This window comes from Pongo abelii, chromosome 4 (genome assembly GCF_028885655.2).
Source record: "Pongo abelii isolate AG06213 chromosome 4, NHGRI_mPonAbe1-v2.0_pri, whole genome shotgun sequence".
Lineage (NCBI taxonomy): Eukaryota > Metazoa > Chordata > Mammalia > Primates > Hominidae > Pongo > Pongo abelii.
Window position 1 is genome coordinate 95,616,551 of NC_071989.2, and position 20,284 is coordinate 95,636,834.

Here is a 20,284-nt window from a genome sequence, read left to right on the forward strand (position 1 = left end):
CTTCATTTTTATATTTAACAATGAAAAGTAAATTTCTCATATTTCCTGATACATATGACGATTACCTCAAATACTAAGACACACAGTTTACCTTAAATAATTCTAATTTCTGCATTGTTCGTGTGTTGTCTCATATTTCTAAGGCAATAGCCTCTCACTTCTAGAGACTTCAGAGTATTATTATTATTATTAAGTAACATTTACATAGCACTTTATATTGCCAAGTGTTTTGCAGTTAATTCTAGCAGTTGTTCCTCCCAGAATTCTCCTAATGTAAGACAGTGGTTTGTTAAATCCTCTGAATAGACCACAAATGAAAATTATTTCAAATAGGTCTAGTGGAACTTTTTCTAAGTTTCAAGACCACTCTTTTGGGTGCTACAATTAGCAATGCCTCTCAAGAGCACAACCCAAGAAACATGGCCAATGAAATAATTATCAATTCAAAAAGTTGATAGTGCTAGAGAAGAAAGCTGCTAAATCATGCCTATGTGCAAGAGAAATTGTGTCTAAAATATTTTTACTGCTGATTAGTTTCTGAAGTTAGTTGCATATCAGGCTAATTTTCTTTCCACTTGTAATTTTCAAGAATCTTCACTGTAGGCTAGACTTTGAATTCCTACTTTAATGGAAGTTCTAAACAGCTCCTTACTTTGATATGTATTACAATAACATTTCATGAAAAGAACGTGGATCTGTTATTTAATAATGAAGAATTGTGGTGCAAACAGCAATGCTTGTCTTAGCAACCACTGATGTAGAAATTGACAGCTTTTAGGCTGCAGTTTCCTCTGCCCAACTTGGCTGGTAACTTTCTAATGAAATGACAGTTTGCCGGCATGCAAAGCCACTAGACGTGCACAGCTAACTGTATGTCTACAAGAACAACATTGCGATCTTAGTTACTGTATATGTTATTTGCTTAAGTTTATCAATCAAAATCTACCAGAAGCAGAGCCAATGGTGAAGCCAGTTACAAAGGTGAATTCAGGTATCAGCTTTCTGTTTATAAAGAACAAAACAGTGTGGACATTGGCCTAATGTCTAAATTATAAAACTGTGGCATGATTGATTAAAATTATAACTGTGTTCAGTAATTAGATCAACTCCACAAAGGGGATTCAAACTAAAGTCGAGTTTTGGGAACCATTTTGTGTCTCTCTTCAGCCTGACTGTCCAGCCTCATTTTCAATTACATTGAGCCCTCATAGGTTCTTGCATCTAAGGCTTTGCCAAGACCTAATGCTCTCCCATGTCCTTTTCTCTCTTCTCCTCCCTCTCCCTCAAATTCTAACTGCTTCCCCGTCTTCTTGTCAACTTTTATTCTTTCTTTTTAATCCCTGCCATATGTAGTGGCTCACGTCTATAATCCCAACACTTTGGGAAGCTGAGGCAGGAGGATTACGTGAGCCCAGGAGTCTGAAATATGCTTGGGCAACATGGTGAGACCCTGACTCTGCAAGTGAAATAAAATAAAAATTAGTTAGGTGTGGTCACCACTGCACTCTAGCCTGGCCAACAGTGTGAGACCTTGTCACTAAAATAAAAATAAACAAAACAAAACAAAAACAAAAACAAAAAACCTTGCCCAGGCATTACATCCTCTGTTCCTCTGTTTAAATTCTTCTTGACCTCCAATTTCTACCTTACAGTTGTAGATTATTGTTATCTCTCCAGTGTCCTTCTTGTTCTTTTTATTTTTATTGTTTTATTCATCCAATGGATTTATAATGATTTGTTTGTAAGTATATGTGATCCACTAAACCATGGCACCTGGAAAGTGGGCACAGACTATGTCCTACTCCTTATCTAAGGATCTACTAGTGTAATGACACATCGTAGGCCATCAGTGAATACTAAAATGATCAGCTGACCTTTAACTAGGTCCATCTAAGAGAATTAACAGCTAAGAGATTAAAAAACATGTTAAGATAATAATGAATGGTATACATTATTTTCATAGCTTTTTGGGTGAAATGATCTACAGACATTTTAAAAAATTGAACAATATCGAAAACACAAAAAAGAAAGTAACAAATTACCAGTTATCCATAGATAACTAGTCACATATACATTAATATGCGTTTATAAACATGAGTATACAATTCTACAGAAACTGCATAATTTTACATAAACTCTTATGTAATCTGATTTTATTAACTCAATTATATATGGTATGGATACTTTTCCATGTCAATAAATATAACCTAAGTTTCATTCCAGTGGCAGCAGAGTAGTTCATAATATGGACATAACATACTTCAATATGTTATGAATAAATTACTGTATTCAATTTTTCATTATTGGAAATATTGTCACAATGATGTTTTTGCTAAAAATATGTTACTATGGAACCCTTGGGCCACTATTCATGGGATTGTAAAATGGAATAGCCATTGTGGAAGACAGTATGGTGGTTCCTCAAAAAATAAAAAAAATAGAATTATCACATGATTCAGCAATTCCACTTCTGGGTATATACCTAAAAGAATTGAAAACAAGATGTTGAAGAGATATTTGTGCACCCATGTGTATAGCAGCTTTAATCACAATAGCTAAAACGTGGAAGCCACCCAAATATGCATCAATGGATGAATAGATAAACAAAATGTGGTACACACATGGGAAGGAATATTATTCAGCCTTAAAAAGGAAGGAAGTTCTGACCTATGCTACAACATGAGTGAACCTTAAGGACATTACACCAGTGAAATAAGCCAGTTACAAACAGACAAGCACTGTATGATTCTACTCTGAGACACTTAGAGTAGTTAAAATCATAGAGATAGAAAGTAGAATAGCAGGGACTAGAGGAAGGAAGAAATAGAAGTTGTTGTTAATGGGTATTGAGTTTCATTTTACAAGATGAAAAAGAATTATGAAGAGAGATGATGGTGATATTTGCACAACATTACAAATGTATTTAATACCATTGAATTATATACTTACAAATGGTTAACATAACATCATAAATTTTATATGTATTTTACCGCAATAAAAAAAATGGAAAAAAATGTATGAGTGACAATTATTAGTGAGACAAAGCATCTTTTCATATGTTTACTGTTCATTTGTATTTCCTCTTTTGTAATTTACTATTACAGCCTGTTCTAGTATTTTGACAAGCATTTCACGAAGGATTGCCAGTGCTTCTCAACAGAAAGAAGTAACTAATGTTAGAACTTCAGGTATGGAGTCAAGGGAATGTGGAAGAATATTTGTGAAGCATGTGCCTTTAAGTGCCTATCAAATCCTAGAACTTTATGGGCTCTTGCTAGGAATAACAATAGCACTGTGTTATATGCTCAATTTGTAGAAATATGGGCTTCACCTTTGGTGGTATTTCCATTGTGAGGTAAGGAGTTTAGAAAATCAGTATGTTGTCTATCAGATTTTTTGCTTTTCTTCAAAGTAATCCCTCACAATGTTCACTGAAAAATATTTAAGACTAAGTTACTGACCTCAGAGATTTTATTTAGTGTTTACATGTCACTATGCAATCTGTTTTTCCCACAGGAATTTAAAATAAACATATTAAAATAGAATTTACATATTTGAAATTACAATCTAAAAGCTGGTTTATTTTCTGGAGATTTCTATGGCCTATATTTAACTATAATATTTGACACAATTTATTTCCCAAACCATGCTCTATCTTTCTGAGATCTTTAATCCTACAGGGTAAAATAAGACAGTTTCAAGTATAGCTCTAAATACACACCTGTGTATCCCTTTTGTGTCACAATTCACAGTGGCTTTGTTGATCCCTAAAGTACTGAAATGAATTTGATTTTCATGCCATAAACACTATTATTCTGAGCAATTGAAAGATTAGTAGGTGAGAGTCTGGGTAGTGTTATTTTCTAAGCAAAAATGGAAAAGCAAAGTTTCAGGATCGATTTTTGTCAGATATGTGAACACCCGTTCTATAGAATTTAGCTCCTGTTTTGACAGCTTATTGAATACTCCCTCAACTTTTCCCGCCTGTTAATGTCTCCCATTAATTAATACCCATTCTCTGTTCACAGTTTTGATAGAACAGCAGTAGTTGTTAACACAACACTCATAATCACAATTGTACAGGTATGTATTTTGTCTGTGTTATGTGTAAGCCTCAGATATTAAATATTAGGAGAAAAGTAAAGTAAAATTTCTAGAAATAAAATTGTTTTGTAATAACAATAAGAATGGTTTTTATTTCATTTTTTTCCTTTTCCTAAGCAGGTATCAAAGTCCATAAAATATCTCCCTGTATTTCTTTTATTTTTTGTATGAATAAGAATACAATAATTGGATTTAAAATTTTTTTAATACATCTGGAAGACACTGTTTTGTTACTTGGTAGAACCGGGGAGCAACATTTTACAATGCAAATAATGGTCATCAAGGGATGTGACATGTTCAAATACAATTTTTCCCTTAGGGTTCAAAGCAATTTAGAAATATATAACTTTCAACATTTTTAAAGTGTGCAGAATTTTGGTACAATGTTTCTCCAAATTTTTAAGAGCATAACATTCTGAAAAATAATGACAATTAAGTTTTACTGGAGGAGCTGAGGATGGTGACTTGTATAGATCTTCATATGAGATTTTAAAAGTTATGCATGTGCATTTATAAAAAATTGACTATACAAAAACCTTTTTTAAAAAAACAATTTTAATGTTCATACAAATATTTTGGACAGTTTTGTGTTTTCCTTCAAGGTTTTTTTTTCCTGTACATCGATGTTTCTTTATTACACAATTGTGACATCACATCAAAAGCATATCCCCATGTTACTACATCTTTTTCAAAACCATTATTTTAATGTCTGAATTAAATGCTGTTGAGTGCAATTAGTAAACACTGAAAGTTTCCTTAGTAATTCTCCTACAATTAAGCATTCGCTTGCCTCTTTAAAAAAAGTATAAATAAAACTCTGAAAAGCATCATAATGCCTACCCTCAAATTTAAAATTGTTGCTTTAAGATGTTTCTAAAAATGGAATTATCAGCTCAAAATACATACTTACATGTGTTTTTACAAAGAAATGTATATGTATTCATACAGCATATGTATTTTGTGTATTTATGTGTGTATATATAATATATATTTTATATATGTGTATATGTATGTAACTGAAAATTGAAAAGTGGTTCCTGCAATTATGTATGTGTATATATATATATATATATATATATATATATATATATATGAGAGAGAGAGAGAGAGAGAGAGAACCAGTTGCACTCCTGCCAGCAATGTATAAGCTGAACTCTGAATTTCATAGAACCATTGCAAGCATTGGGGGTTACAATTTTTTTTCATCTTTTTTAGTTGATTGGTCAAAAAAGGAGGTTATTTGACTTCTCTTTTAATTTATGTTTATGTGATTATCAGACAGATTTGTTGCAATATACTTCTAGACTACAGTAAAGATTTCACTTGAATATAGTTAGAAATGTGACCAATAAAAAAGATATAAAATTGAAATAATTATTTATAAAATATGTTATTTAAAAAGTATTCCTGAAATTGCAACTAAATTTACTAGTGTCTACTAGCTTTCTCCCTAAAGTAAATCAAAGACTATCGCTATGCATAAGTGAGTTTGGGGGTAATAAAAGAAAATCATTTTGAAAGCAACTGGCTAGAAACAAGTCTTCCTTGTTTTTGGGGGGAGAGGGGGCAACTTGAACTGCTCTACTCTGAAAATCCATTTTGGATTTAAGATTAAGGAAATTTTTTGCTTTTTCTAGAGAGCTACTAGGAAACAAAAAAGAAATCAAGGCTTCATTTAAAAAATGACGTATTTTTTATGAGAGAAATACAAAACTTTGGCTATTGATAATAGATTATTAAAGAGAAAAAATTGAAACTTTCTGCAGAGATTTACAACAGTTATTTAAATATAATCTTTAGTTCACTGTCATAGTTAAGAAAAACAGATGAAGGAGGAACAGAAGAGAGGAGCAACAAAAATGAAAAGATAGAAGAAAAAAGGGAAAAAAGACAAGTAAACAGGAGAAATACAGCGACAGCTACAGAAAGGAAGAAAGATAAGTAAGCACAGAGCCATAAAGGAAGGAAAAAAGAGGAGAGTTGGGTTGAAGTCTGTGAGGGGAGTGTTAGTTCAAGCCAAAGAAAGCTACTTTGGTCACTCTGTGGCATGTGCTGGGACATGAACCCCTGATTGTTAGCTTTTGTGATCACTGCTTTCAAATGCTGACTTAGTGTCAGAACACTAATGAACTGTTGAGCAATATAAACGTGAGATCATACCTAGGTTTCCATAATTGTCTTTGTTGGAACATTTAAACAATAAAATCAAAAGGCAAATTAATTAACACAAAAACTTTTTGTTCAAGAGTACGACTGAGAGAAAGAAGAGGAGAGTGGTTCCTGCAATTACGTCAAATTCAGCTTGAGTTTAATAATGAAGAACCAACCTAAACAATTTCCTAAGAAGTATGTTCAGCCCACCAGTTATCTGCACAAGTAGCTCCTGGGCAAGTGTTGCCTAATTTCACTAATATAAGGATAAATTATTTTCCCATTAACTTGGAACAATAGTGAAGCACTGGTTTATTTTTATTTTTGATTATTTTTTAAATAAGTATGTTTTTCTTCCTTCCAAAAGAAACCACTAGGGAAGCCTCATTTTCATTACATTAATATGGTGTGCCATTCTTGGCGGGGAACTGTAGGTGTTGCTGAAGCTACATAGCAGAAAAAGCTAAGCCAGGCCTCTAATTCTTTGGCTTATTACAGTTCTATTTTAGCCCTGTCCTCTTTTTCCCACTCAAATTCTGTAGCCTAGCATGTGTTTGGATATGCTGCATCCTCCAGTTCTTCACACTAAATATACTCTCAGAAGCCACGAGCAAAACTTGCAGATGAGTCATTCTGTTTGGAAGACTCAGTTCCATGGTGGACAGCTCGTAAACTGGAATAGATTCAGCTGGATAGGGGGAGTAGAGACAACAGTAGTTGGTTCATTGTGTCCTGCAAAAGGAGCCAAGGGGGGTTGGGGGTGGGTGGTTTCAGAGTAAATTGAAGCAAATGCTCATATTACACTTTAAAGAAAAGTTGGTTAAAGAGACAATACTCTTAATGATAATACTCTAAAGCTTAGAATCTGTGTTCATCACTTGTTTGGGGGGTCAGGCACTTTTTTGTTGTTGTTGTTATCCTTTGACCAATTCTCAGAGCATAATTTGTTTCCAGTCTTTTTGTTCTAAGAGTGAAAAGGTCAACGCCCTTTGACATGGCATTAGCTGTTCAGTGCACAAGGGGAAACGTCACCAGCAGTGCTGGACTTAAAACAACTTCAGGGCAACCAGAGTCAAACACAGGAAGTGTTGTTCAAGCCCCCAGAGAATACTGGCTTTGTTTATTAGCCAACTTACATCTGGTTGAATTGCTAAGTGCCACTATCTTGAATGAGCAGATATATCGGAGACTACAGACCCAGATGAGGTATTTGTAGGCATGATATAACAACATCACTCTCCTAAAGTGTCCCCTACAGGAATCTAAACACAGAGTGGCTATTTTCTTAAATGGGAAAAGTTCCATCTCAGGTCCCCATAGTCCAATACACACTAAATGCTTCTACAAATGAACAAACGCTGCTTTGATGAGACAGTAAATTTAGTGGGAAAAATAATCAACCAAAAATGCAAAAAAAATGGATTTTTAAAATAAACAGTATAATCAGAAAATGAATTACACATTCAATCTTGTGAATTTTTTTAATGATTTCACATAGGAAACACTGACCTACTCGAAATAACATCAGAAACATGTTTATGTACATGGCATGTGTAAATTTCTAAGTGTTCAACGAGTTATTAACTGTTGTTTTACTGGTATGAGAAAATGGTTTAACTTCATTTCACAGATTAATTGAGAAAGAAAGGTTAAGTGTTTTGTCTAAGGTCACTCAGCAAATCTAAACCAGAGACACATTTAGTTCTCTGAGTTACTGACTTCCTGTCTATGTTTTAAATCTGTGAATCATTTTTGCTTCTAAATATACTGAAGGAGATTCAAGGCCCTAGGGGAAAAAAAATCACATTGTGTCACAGTCCCTCATTTGAAAATAGAGAAAATCTGGACAAATTGCACACCTACCTTATTCTCCAGGATCAAAGATAGTACTAAAGAGGAAAAATAAATGTAGCCTGAAGACGGAAAAGTCCTAAATAGTTATTAAACATCTTGGCCATGCAAAGAGCTCTTTGCTTGCAGACCAAGAGTTAAGATACTTGAGTTCTGGTCCCAGCTCTGCCATATACTTACCTAGATGGTTCTTAATCTCTAAGTCTGACTTTCCTTATCTGTAAGTGGATATAATAAGACCTGGAATGGGCATGGTGGCTCACGCCTGTAATCCCAGCACTTTGGGAATCCGAGGCAGGTGGATCACCTGAGGTCAGGAGTTCAAGACCAGCCTGGCCAACATGATGAAACCCCATCTCTACAAAGATACAAAAATTAGCCAGGCATGATGGCAGGTGCCTGTAATCCCAGCTACTCGTGAGGCTGAGGCAGGAAAATCGCTTGGACCCAGGAGGTGGAGGATGTAGTGAGCTGAGATCATACCGCTGCACTCCAGCCTGGGGGACAGAGTAAGACTCCATCTCAAAAAAAAAAATGAAAAAAAAAGACCTGACCTTTTTCAGGAAAGTCGTGAACATCAAATAGGTTTATGAACACAAAAGAGTATTTTAAAGAATATCATAAGTTATAAAGTGCTGTAAAAATTCCATTAGTGATTGTGGTAGTGGCCCTATTGTTATACTAGAAAGGAAATGGCAGGAAGCCAATGAATAAAATAAATGTCATAAATTAATGGCTCTTAATCATTTTATATCACCAGCCCCACTGAAAATGCAATGAAATTCATAAACTCTATTTTCAGAAAAGTTCACATTCAGAAGTACATCCAAAATTTTAATTGTAATCTCAAGAGACTCAAAGATCATCTGAATTCTATGTGTTCATAGAATTCACATTAAGAATACTTGTAGAGGAAGAAGAAAAATGGCAGATTACCTGGAAAGCAAGAGGCATGGGAATCAATCAGCTAAGAGTCATTTAGAGGTGACATGTATAGACAGATTGCTGACTGATGAATGGTGTTAACATGTCTTTGTCCAGGAGAGAAGAAAATTCCCTTACCATTCATGAGAATTCTAGGAGCACTCTCACGGAGTTGCAGGGAGAAACCCAGAAGAGGGTGTTGTAGGGTGGGGGAAAAAGAAGAGGGAAAGGGATGAAGGAGAATGGCAACCAGACATTCTGACTGGGGCAGGAGAGTAACTAACAGTACTAGCCCCTGCATTCTTCTGGTTCTCTTACCTGTAGACTCTGCAGGAGGCCACACTGAGACTAATTCTAGCTAGAGATGGGGGGATAAAAGGGACCCTAGCTGTCAAGATTGCTTTCCATCAAAGCCATCCTGTGGCTGAGCTGCTTCTAACATTCACTCTCAGGCTCTCTATGAATGAATTTCATTACCTGTTCTGCTGCCTATAGTTATGTTTCTATAACTGGATTTTGACAATCCAAATGTAGACATGACTTCAGACTTACTCTAAGAGACTCCAGTGTGTTCCACATGTCCATTTCCCTTGTGTTTGTCTCAAGTCCACTTTCTAGATTCATATATCCTGTAATATATGATATATCTAGATGCCTTAGTCTTGACTGGGCAGTTGAATTCCCATATTCTCTTGACTTTGAATTCAGGACACATTCTAATCCTTCCTTCTTCTGGCTTAACATTATTTCTCCTGACTCCTGATCTGAACAGTGGTGATGTTTTGTGAAATTGCTAATTTGTGTAATACCAGCAAATAGTTTTGAATCTTTCTCCTCCCATAGATGCTTCTTGAACCACTGAGTCACTCCAGCAGGAGAGACCTCCCAAAACTAACGAGTGGCTCCTCTAATTTGCCATATGTTATATAGTTGTTCTGAATTTCCCTAAAGTTTCTGAAAACAAAATCGTTCATAAGAGATGAAAATATGGTTCTTATTGTTGGGCCATCTTTTATAATGAAATTGCAGGTTGGTACCTTTGTTTATAATGGTGCACATGTTCATACACACAAAAATGTCCTTCCTTTCTAATAAATACCTTGGCATGTACTGTTCATACTAATGCTAACTTTCTGCACTCTCAGATATATTTTTTTTTTTTGTAGCCCACACAAAATCTCTAACTGTGTGTTCTGTTACATAACGCAAGACTTGGTTATATTCTTTTCAGCACTTACCTCTGCAAGATACTCAACTGGAGAAAAAAAAATGAAGCTTGAAAAAGGAGTAGAGAGGTGGAATTAATAAGTAAGGCCAGACACCTCTGACTCCACTGTACTTCTCTAAGTGTTAGAAATGGCAATTTATTTTAAGAATCATAAATTTACTCTATTATATGCAATTCTGAATAGAGGTCTTTTTTTTTTAGTCCAAACTTGAAGAACCCTAGCAAAACCTCTTGCTAATCTACACGTTTTATGAGATGCTAAGAATAAAGATTTTTGACAAGCACATTATTCCATTAATCTGAAGAAACAACAGATCATTTGGCATGTACTGTAAAGCATTTTATGGAAAGCACATAAATATATATAACCTTATGACCTCGATAAAGTTGATAATCTACAAAGTTATTTCATTTGATACTTAATCTATACTCTCAGAATCCAGTTCATTATTTTTTACTGTATCACATAAGGCTTTCAATATAAAGTTAAGATGTGGGAGTAATAAATCTTTCTTCCTTTCTTTTTTTTTTTTAGACAGAGTTTTCTCTTGTTCCCCAGGCTGGAGTGCAATGGCACAGTCTCGGCTCACTGCAGCCTCTGCCTCCCAGATTCAAGCGGTTCTCCTACCTCAGCCTCCTGAGTAGCTGGGATTATAGGTGTGGCCACCACACCCGGTTAATTTTTGTATTTTCAGTAGAGACAGGGTTTCACTATGTTGGCCAGGCTGGTCTTGAACTCCTGTCCTCCGATGATCCGCCCACCTCAGCCTCCCAAAGTGCTGGGATTACAGGCGTGAGCCACCATGCCTGACCAATAAGCTTCTTTTCAATGAAACAAGTCTCATTTTAAACAAATATTGGAGGGAATATTAGCAATTTCAAAAGTACTTTCTGAAAACATTAGCAAATATTTTGCTAAACTTAAGCACTAAAAAAATCTAAGTTACTTTAAACAGCATTATTTTATTAATAGATTGTTACAATATTTATATAAAATAGATAGGAGAAGGATAATTGTTTTTGAGGGCTCCTAATTTGCATTGATTGCCTTTAGATGGCAAGTAGCACAATTATATCATGATATTGATATTAATTTGTACTTATATTGTCAGACTAAAAAATAAGACATTGTTTTGGAAACGACTTCATTGAAGCACTGGGAAAAGAATGTGTTGTGCTGAAAACCTCCAATCTGCAACCCATGGTGTACAGCAAATAATGGAGACATTTATACGGCACACATATAATTATGGTATAAAATCTGACCCCATCCTATTTACTCAATTTATATATTCATCCATTCTGCCATTCATGCATTCACTTAATCTACAAATATGTAGTGCCCACTTTGTTCCAGGCACTGTGCAGGGCTCTGGAAATATGCAGATGAATCAAACATGATTCTTGCCCTCCAAGAACTTGAGGCGATTATGAGAGGAAGAAAAATAAATGTTATGATATGTTGACTAATAAATTTAATAATAAGTGCTTTGCTAAGTAGTGTATTTAATGATTCATTCTGTCCAGGAGAGGGACAGATGAGATGATAGTCTTGAAAAGGGAGATTATGAAGCGCAAGTTTGAAGGAGAAGTATTAATTAATGTTCTCATTTTCAAGCCGTTTTTACTTAGGTATTGTTACTCATAGCCCAAGGTCTCCTGTATAAGTTTTCAGCAGCTGCATTATAAAATTGCTGTTTTTATAGCTCCAAACCTATTCAATACTAGCAATTTCATGTGCTTCAACTTGAGAGTGAATGTAAAGAGACCAGGGTTTTAAGCAAAGGATTAGTGTGTCATGATTTTCATCCTAGAATGATCATAGTGACAGCAGAATGTAGGCAGGATTTATGGAGCGGGGATAGAAGGGTGTCTAACACAGTAAGTAAGGAGATCAGTTGGAAGCCTATTCCAATAGTTGAGTTGAAAGCTAATGGGGTACTAAATTAAGGCAAGAGCAGCAAGGATGACATGGTATAGGGCTACAAGTGGGAAAGATGTTAAAAAAGCAGAACTGACAGATTTGGTAACATTGAAATCAGAACATGAGAGAGAAAGGGAAACTCCACAAAGATTTTTTTGGCTCAAGTAGATAATTTTACTGTCCAGTAAAATTAATAGTTTGTTCTTAATTCTGTATTTTGACACGGGACACTTGTTGGTCCTGGCAAGCCGTGGCTCTTTTAATCTTCGCTAAAACCCCTGTCTGCTCCTATTCTTTCACTAGGCTAGTGTTTTTTCTCAAAGACTTGTTTTTTGGGACTCAATGTCTATCCCACACATTTTGTTGCTAAAAAACACACAACTTTGTCCTGTTGTTATTTGAGAACCAGGGGCAAACACAAGGTTTGGCCTTCCCCAGTGGAGATGTAAGGTCTTTGCATACAGAAGCCAGAGCCTGAATTCTACTTCTTGATTGTCCTTATAACATCTGACATTGACATATGCATAAGGAAAGCAAAACTGACTTCAATTATAGCAGCATATCAGATGCTTCCTCATGGTAAAGTGCAGACAATTTTAAAGAAACATTTAATTATGGGAAGAAGTGACAACTTTACATCCCAGCCATAGCTGCCCAGTCTGTTCTGATCTCAAGTTACAGAACCATGCCCTATGCCTGATGGTTACCAGACATCTGCTTCACCTCCTTAATCCTTATGCCTATTCTGTCTTATGTCTTTTGCTTATTATGCCTTATGCCTATTTGGAAAATTAATTTAAAAACTTGAAGAGTCTGACATATCCTATAATAATGAGAGCTTTATTACTTTTTTAAATAAATCTAAGAGTGGGAATGATTTTTAGATAATTTAAATTTTAAGGATTCTGTAAATAACAAAATATTTTGCTTTTAGAGAACTGTTAATGAAAACAGCATTGTATTAGCCTGTTCTCATGCTGCTAATAAAGACATACCTGAGACTGGCTAATTTATAAAGACAAAGAGGTTTAATGGACTCATAGTTCCACATGGCTGGTGAGGCCTCACAATCATGGAAGAAGGCAAAGGAGGAGCAAAGGCACGTCTTACATGGTGGCAGCAAGAGAGTGTGTGCAAGGGAACTGCCCTTTATAAAGCCATCAGTTTTCTTGAGATTTATTCATTATAACAAGAACAGCATGGGAAAGACCTGCCCCATGATTCAATTACCTCCCACTGGGTCCTACCCATGACACATGGGGATTATGGGAGCTACAATTCAAAATGAGATTTGGGTGGGGACACAGTCAACCATATCAAGCATCAACAACCATCTGACTTTGAATACAATTTTTATATATTTATCAAGAACTGAGCATACATATTTTAGTGATACATGATTTTCTTCTTAGGTTTATTATATAAAAAATTCCTGAAAAATAAGAAAGTGTATATTATTCAACAGAGTTAAACAATTTAACATGTATTCCATTTTTGTGTGTGTGTGGATGGTTTCCACAATTACACAAGGTACAAGAGTTAAATACTTGACTTTTGATTTTCTAAACAAAAAATGTAGATTCTTCCTTTTGCTTATTTAGGAGACAGACAAATCCATGATTCTAAAAATCTTCAACAGTTCTCTTTATATCTTCACATGTAATTTTAACATTTTGATATAGTCTATCTATATTGCATATGAAACTGCAAAATTTGAAGAATAAAAAGGATCTACTCAAATTATCTGCTATTACATGAACAATAATAACAGTAATTAAAAGAATAATTATGCAACTGCATGCCACTCAAAGGACTCATTTAAATTATGCAAATTAAACATAAGGTCATGCAATGCTAAGAGAAAAGAACAAAAATATGCAAAATAGTGTACTTCTATTGGTGGTTTTAATATTAGAAATATTCATATCACAAGCATATAGTGTGTGTCTCATTTTTTAACCTCTGTACCATAAAAGCAAATTAGTTTTTCTTATCTTATTGGGTACTCTGAAATTTCAGCAGTACACAATTTTATAGATAAGCTGATTTCATCCAAAGAGAAGAATATTTTTTGAGCATTTGATTTTTTAAAATTTTAAAACATTTTAACTAAAGAACATTTTTGTCTAGTTATAGAAACATATATTGTAAAAAAAGATTGAGAAAATATACAAAATATAAAATATAAAATAAAAGCCACCTATTTGAGATTAGCATGATCTCATTTTGGTGCAATTCTTTTTCTTTTGTTAAATGAAATTTTTTTGTCATAATAGGTATCAAATTGTATTCTTGTTTTATCATGTTTCTTTTGTATTTCATTTATTTGTATTATATCATGAACATTTTCCCAGATGTTTGTTGAAACCTGAATTTTTAATGATGTCATAAAATTTTTTACATGCGTATTTAATATTTAACTATTTTATTATTTTTATTCTCTTATTGCCTACTTTTGTATACATCATACTATAAGAAATATTTATATTACACTGCAATAAGAATTACTAATTATTTTATTTGAATAGATTGCTAGTAGGTTAGGAAGTTGTAGGAATTTGTGGTATGGCTATGAATATAATTGGATTAAATTTATGAGTAGGATTAAGGATATAATAAATAGGAACATTTATTTCTTAGTACAAATTAGCAAATTTTTTACAGAACATCTATATGAATTTGTACACATTTCAGCAACCCAGATCACTATAAATTTGCCAGTGGTAATGAAAACAATCTTATTTTATTAGTATTTCTTTGGTTACTACCAAAGTTGAAAATTTTTCATATATTTCCAGGCCCATTGTCTTTCTCTATTACATGGTTCTACAAGACCTTTATTCATTTTTCCACTGGGTTGTTATTTTAAGATAATTTGGGAGAACTCTTTCCTCTTATTATACTTGTTGCAAACATTTTTAAATTATTTTAGTTAATAACATTTTAGTTAACCATTTGCTTTTTATTCATGTTTGACATACAGAAGTATCAAGCTTGCATGTGGTCAAATTACTAAATAATAACCTTTAAGATTTTTTCTGTTGCTTTTATGCTCAAAAATTGCCTCATAATTTTAAGACTTTTATTTTTAGTTTTAACTTCTAGATCCACAGGAAAATTATATTAGTAAATGAAACAACTTGGTTTTTTTCCCCAGAGAAAATTGTTCTGACATATGTTGAATTGTACTTTTTTATTATTTGTTCCACTTTACAAATTAGTTCACATTTTGTCATTTATCTAGTCTGTTCCACTGATTGGTTTATTGATTCTTATATACTTTCTGCATTTTTAAAATCATTATTATTCTATGCTATGTTTTAACATTTGAGAAAGCAAGCCCCCACTATTACTTTTCATATGTCACGTATTAATCTTTTAGATGAACTTATCTGAAGAATTTCAAAATTAATTCTGAAAGAGATGAACATTTATTCTTCTAAAATCATCTTTTATTATCTCTGAGCACTTCAAATGACACTTCTATATTTGTACCTTATACAAAGGATAAAGATAGTAAATATAAAATATCACCTACATTTATTCCAAGTACATGCTAAACACATTCACATACAACGTAGCTTACTTAATCCTCAGTTACTCTGTGAAGATAGGATTAATTACCCAAATTTACACAAGAAATTTTAAGACTTAGTGGTTTTGTTTTATACAGCACTGTAGCAAAAACACAGCTAAAATTATTCCAAGCTTAATGTTCCTTTCATAATATCACATTTTGTACCTTACTTGAAAAAATGAAACCCTTAATTTTATAGGCTCCTATTTTATTTACAATGTATGTAGCAAAAATTATATTTTATGTAATCAGTGTGTATTTGTCTTTTTTGTTTATTATCTTGATGAGATATTTTGAAGTGAAATGTGTCAGAAAAGAATACATGGAGACCCTAAAGACAATCACATAAACTATGGTTTACTTTCAAGCCACAGTGAAGTTTCAGGAAAGTCACTTGGTTTTAATTTGCTTATCGTAAATAATATCTGTCCTTCATCTTCTCAAAGCTAATGACAATTAAAGACCTACATATATTTTTTTGCTAGTTGAGTACATGCATAGAATGCACTGGAATGAAATTCCATATTGACACTCAAGAATTAAATGTGTGTAAAATATTGTAGTCTAACGGAAAAATCCTATTGTTTTCATTCACTTCCAGTCAAATTCACAGTTATGCTAGAAATCCATATCTAATCTAATCTTTCAGTAGTCCCATTTCTGCATCAAATTAAATTAAATTTTTAGATTGTTCTCAAATATTGGGATAAATTGGGATTTTTTTGATTGCAAGTGATGGAAACATAATTTAAGAAAGCTTAAGGAAAATATGGTGGTTCATTTAACTGAGTAAGATAGAGATATCTGAATTAAAGCACACTTTGATACAGATGTCAAAAAAATTATTGCTACAAACTTCTTTCTTTGCACATCTTTCTAGAAGCCTCTATGTTGGTTTATTTATCTAGAAAGTGTCAGAAAAATGAGAATGATCTGAGATTTACCTTGCTTGTAAGTTAGCAAGTTAACCTGCCTCAGTTATATAAATGCTGACAGAAAACATGAGACTGCTGGACCAGAGGCAAAGGTATATTTCTGTGAATCCCTCTAATCCGTAAATATCATGAGGGGATACAGAAAAGCCTAGGTGCATGCCTGCCCAGGTAGCAGGTTGTGTTGCAGTAGAGGAAATCTGAGGTTGGAGAGCCTGAATCTTTTCTGATGGGCAGTAAGCATTCCTTTCCTTTGTCCTGGATCTCTTTCTCTCTTCCCGAGGCTATTTACTGAGCAAGCATATTTTTAAGTATAGTCTGGAACAAAAGGCAGTTCATACTTTATCCACAAGATGGACAGAAATGTGAGAAACCCATTGAGAACTGTATACAAAAGGAAGGCTTTTTCCATGAGGGGGCAAAGAAGACCACCACTTACATTCTACTGTCTGAGCAATCTCAGCAGAAAGAAAAAAAAATGTGCTTTTTCTGAAAAGTCCTGCATAGTATGCATATCCTTGAACCTGACTGATCAGGCCGGGAATTGTGGTCCTCTTTAAAGCAGAATGGTCAGATCAACCTCTCGACAAATACATATGTTTAGAGTCGGAAAGAGCTGGCTGCCCAAAGAAATATTTGGGTATTTTTAACAGACGAGTACTCCACATCAGTATTCCCTTCTGTACTGTTAACAGAAGGGAGTATCAATGTGAAGGAAAGAAAATGCAGAAAATGTCTATATCATCGACCCTTTTCCTCTCTGTAACTTTGTGCTCAATATTCTCTCTGCTTTTGTGTACTATCTTTCTCTTTCATCTCTATGTGTCCATATCCTTGACATCCTACAAACCCATGTCCATGTGCACACTCCAGTATGAAGACTACAATTTTCTCTTTACAGCTAGAAAGTCCTTCTCTGGATTCACTTAGTATATCTCTTCCTCAATTTTACTGGGACATTTTGCTTTCTATCTTGTAGTACAGAAATCTCTTTAAATGTCTTAACTTTCCCAACTAGACTGGGATCTCCTAGCAAGGTCATGTCTCTGCCTCTCTGTATCCCTTATGAGTCAAGGCGTATTACCGGTGATTAACATATATGTACTGAATAAAGGGAAGGATATTTAATTAAATTTTCATCTCTTATATATCTTGACTAACAATGATGGAACAATTATGAGGCCAGGAGTCCAGAGACATTGCTTTATTTTCTATTTTTACTATACACTGGTTGGTCACCTTAAGCAAATCTATAAACCTGTCTGAGGCTCAATTCCTTCATTTGTAAAAAGGTGACACTATGTGCTCTTCCTAATATGGTTATTGAGATAATCACATGAGGAAATGCACATGAAATTACTTTAGAAATGTAAACCACTCTAATAATTAATGAATTTCATTTTCAAATAACAAGTGAGCCATTTCTGTTATATGAATTCAATGTGTTTAATATTAGCAGAATAGTTATTATACAAAAGTAAGTAGATGTAATTTGAGAAATGCTTGGGAAAAAAATCTGTCTGTGCAAAAATATATTTCTTGTTATCTCTAATTCCTCCATCTCCTTTAAATTTATCTGAATTAATTTTAAGTATACTTATCTCTAAAACTTCCCATAAAAATGAAAGTTATCAATAGTACATTAAGCCACTATCTGTTAATAAAACTATTGTATTATTTTAACTGGCTATGAAGCAAAGGGATATATGCAAGTAAGCCTTAAACGGAAGAGGGACATAATTAGAAAGTAAAACCTTGGCATAAGTGTGCCTGGAAGGTAACAGGAGAAGGAACATACTGCCAAAAAGGAAAAACATTTAAGGAGCAATAGAAATATTGCCAAATAAAAAAAAATTGCCTAATTCATAGCTTTGCCCTGAACTGATCTTACCAAACAGATCAATTTTCTATACATCTACTTTTTTAACTCACAATTTCTCCCTTTAAATTTGGAAAGGATCACAGACATAAAACAAAATAATTGATTTGTTCAGAGAACTTTCTCCTTTTAGAGTAGAAAGTCCACACATTTTTGAAGTTTCATTTCCGCTATATTAACCGTTTGTTGGAAATGCATAATTTTTCTGGATATTTTTCCCTAAAAGTTGTGGTTGCCTCCCCAGTTTTAACTACAAACACTCGTGTTGAAAAGTACCTCCCCAAAAGTTATGTGGTTCTTCCATCTGACAGATAAATCAATATAATTTCATAAAATGTCTTCCTAATTAACAATGAACTACCCTATGAACAAAATTATGACAATGTAATACAGAAGTGTCTGTAGATCATTAAAAATTTTCAAATGAACACTGTTACAAAAATAAAAAGACATGGAAGCTAACAAAAATTCTAAATCAATCACATTTATTTCCACAGAGTTGAAAATTGCATGGAAGCAATTCCAAACCATTTCCTCATATAGAAACAGAAATTGAAACTTGAGACAGGACTGTGCTTCTAAGGTCTCCAATGCAATATGGGCATTTCAATGAAGCCCCATGATCCCCAGAATCAAAAGCTATAACAGGGATCAAGAAGAATTAAAATGGGTGGTTTGTCAGAAAGAATCTACCTACAACATAAGGCCATTATACACCTGATTCTCTTATTAAAGTGATCTCTGAAGCCTGATCTGAGCCTGTGGGTGGTGTATGAAGTGCATTTCATTAATGCATTACCAAGAAGCTGATTAAGACAATGGCTATGCCACTGTAGACTTAGGAAAGACTAGAGTGACCAAAACAACCACAGGTTTGGAAGACTTTGAGACAATCACTAGAGCTCAGATTTCAAAGAAAATTACAACATATCCTAAATTACAGAGTTGGTATCTTTCTTGCGTTCAACGTATAGGGCACACCTCTGTTTCAACCTACCTGCAACTTTCAGCTCCCTTTCCTGCTTGCAAATATTATAAGAAAAACCTGAAATGGATTCTTTGAAGGCTTTGAAATTTTTGACTTTTCAAAATTCTAATATAAATGTTTCTTAATAAGACACTAAAGTATGAAAGAGAATATCCTGGGTGCTTCTTAAAAGCTTTGGAATGTTGTTTACATCTCTGAGAAGTTTTAGAGTCCTTACAGTAGTTCTCCAAAGAAAAGCAATAATTTAATATCAAGTAAATATAAATGAAATGTGTAAGTCTAGTTTACTCACTGAAAATAGTCATGCTTAGAGGACAAGTCATCAAGATGGCTCCCTACCACACCCAGCACTTGTCTCCTTCACAAAGAAAGAACAACAACAACAAAATAGACAACCATATATCCAGAAAACCACACAGTGTCTAGGAGAGAACACTGGAATTTAGCAAAGAAATGACAAGGACCCAGTGAGGCATGGTGACTCAGGATAGCAGCATAGAGAAAGAAATAAAGCACCTGGCCAGGATCAACTCAGACCCAAGAGGGACTCCCTACTGCAAGGAAAAGGTAAGCAGGAGATCCCCAAGAGTCCATGTATCAATCATGAACATCTGAATTCTAACTACCTGAGAGTCCCACAACCCTTGTAGGCATTAAGCACAGTATAGGGAGCTTCCAGAGAAATAATTTATAATGGGTCCCCCCACTCCATCACCCATAACCTAG

General features: G+C 34.1%; 1 long non-coding RNA gene across 1 annotated transcript; it reads left to right on the forward strand.

Moving 5' to 3' along the window:
• The first annotated feature begins 3,103 nt into the window (after nucleotides 1–3,103).
• Nucleotides 3,104–6,251, forward strand: LOC129059458 (uncharacterized). Its single transcript, XR_010139988.1, has 3 exons — nucleotides 3,104–3,188; nucleotides 4,029–4,083; nucleotides 5,905–6,251. It is a non-coding gene; the product is annotated as an uncharacterized LOC129059458 (long non-coding RNA).
• The last annotated feature ends 14,033 nt before the right edge of the window (nucleotides 6,252–20,284 follow it).